The sequence below is a fragment of the Haemaphysalis longicornis genome, unplaced genomic scaffold, assembly GCF_048455015.1.
Source record: "Haemaphysalis longicornis isolate Haplotype H1 unplaced genomic scaffold, Haemaphysalis longicornis Haplotype H1 scaffold_11, whole genome shotgun sequence".
In the NCBI taxonomy this organism is placed as follows: Eukaryota; Metazoa; Arthropoda; class Arachnida; order Ixodida; family Ixodidae; genus Haemaphysalis; species Haemaphysalis longicornis.
The window spans coordinates 96,511,600-96,513,630 of NW_027526214.1; the positions used below are offsets into that span (position 1 = coordinate 96,511,600).

A 2,031-nucleotide genomic window follows, 5' to 3' on the forward strand; every position below is an offset into this window, starting at 1 on the left:
TTTCTGGGGTATTTATATTCACTCCAACTGTATCTGACGCTTCAGGGTGGTAGCCAGCGCCACTTAGACTACACGGGGATAAGGGGACCTTCTTTTTCAACCCCCGGGGCGTGACGCGAACGTCTACAGCCTGTCATAAGCGGCTAACTGGCGGGAAACCCTCCTATGCAACCTTGGCATCAAGGCTGCCAGAACCGAGGCCCTCGTTAAGCTTTCGCACGATAATAGGGTTCAGAAATGAGGGGCTCATTAGGAAATACAGAAATAAATGCCGGCAGTCCACAACGCCAAAGAAAGCATAGGGGAATGATTAGACTATTTTGTATCGTTAGTGACGTTACATTTTTTTTGGTATTATTTACATGAGAAAGAAAGAAAGAAAAACACGTGCCCAGAGTGGGGACCGAACCCACGCCTTTCGATTAGATCTCGAATGCCTTACCAATTCGGCTATCTGGGCGACTGTGTTCTCCGTCACTTTCTGGGGTATTTATATTAACTACAACTGTATCTGACACTTGAGGGTGGTAGCCAGCGCCACTTAGACTACACGGGGATAAGGGGACCTTCTTTTTCAACCCCCGGGGCGTGACGCGAACGTCTACAGCCTGTCATAAGCGGCTAACTGGCGGAAAACCCTCTTATGCTACCTTGGCATCAAGGCTGCCAGAACCGAGGCCCTCGGTAAGTTTTCGCACGATAATAGGGTTCAGAAATGAGGGGCTCGTTAGGAAATACAGAAATAAATGCCGGCAGTCCACAACGCCAAAGAAAGCATAGGGGAATGATTAGACTATTTTGTATCGTTAGTGACGTTACATTTTTTTTGGTATTATTTACATGAGAAAGAAAGAAAGAAAAACACGTGCCCAGAGTGGGGACCGAACCCACGCATTTCGATTAGATCTCGAATGCCTTACCAATTCGGCTATCTGGGCGACTGTGTTCTCCGTCACTTTCTGGGGTATTTATATTTACTACAACTGTATCTGACGCTTGAGGGTGGTAGCCAGCGCCACTTAGACTACACGGGGAGAAGGGGACCTTCTCTTTCAACCCCCGGGGCGTGACGCGAACGTCTACAGCCTGTCATAAGCGGCTAACTGGCGGGAAACCCTTTTATGCTACCTTGGCATCAAGGCAGCCAGAACCGAGGCCCTCGCTAAGCTTTCGCACGATAATAGGGTTCAGAAATGAGGGGCTCGTTAGAAAATACAGAAATAAATTCCGGCAGTCTACAATGCCAAAGAAGGCATAGGGGAATGATTAGACTATTTTTTATCGTTATTGACGTTACATTTTTTTGTAATTATTTACATGAGAAAGAAAGAAAAACACGCGCCCAGAGTGGGGACCGAACCCACGCCTTTCGATTAGATCTCGAATGCCTTACCAATTCGGCTATCTGGGCGACTGTGTTCTCCGTCACTTTCTGGGGTATTTATATTTACTACAACTATATCTGACGCTTGAGGGTGGTAGCCAGCGCCACTTAGACTACACGGGGAGAAGGGGACCTTCTTTTTCAACCCCCGGGGCGTGACGCGAACGTCTACAGCCTGTCATAAGCGGCTAACTGGCGGGAAACCCTTTTATGCTACCTTGGCATCAAGGCTGCCAGAACCGAGGCCCTCGCTAAGCTTTCGCACGATAATAGGGTGCAGAAATGAGGGGCTCGTTAGGAAATACAGAAATAAATGCCGGCCGTCTACAACGCCAAAGAAGGCATAGGGGATGGACTATTTTTTATCGTTAGTGACGTTACATTTTTTTGTTATTATTTACATGAGAAAGAAACAAAGAAAAACACGCGCCCAGAGTGGGGACCGAACCCACGCCTTTCTATTAGATCTCGAATGCCTTACCGATTCGGCTATCTGGGCGACTGTGTTCTCCGTCACTTTCTGGGGTATTTATATTTACTTATACTGTATCTGACGCTTGAGGGTGGTAGCCAGCGCCACTTAGACTACACGTGGAGAAGGGGACCTTCTTTTTCAACCCCCGGGGCGTGACGTTAACGTCTACAGC

At 47.9% G+C, this 2,031-nt stretch overlaps 1 non-coding gene across 1 annotated transcript; it reads right to left on the reverse strand.

Moving 5' to 3' along the window:
- Positions 1 to 388: 388 nt before the first annotated feature.
- Positions 389 to 460, reverse strand: Trnar-ucu (transfer RNA arginine (anticodon UCU)). Its single transcript has one exon. It is a non-coding gene; the product is annotated as a tRNA-Arg (tRNA).
- Positions 461 to 2,031: the final 1,571 nt, after the last annotated feature.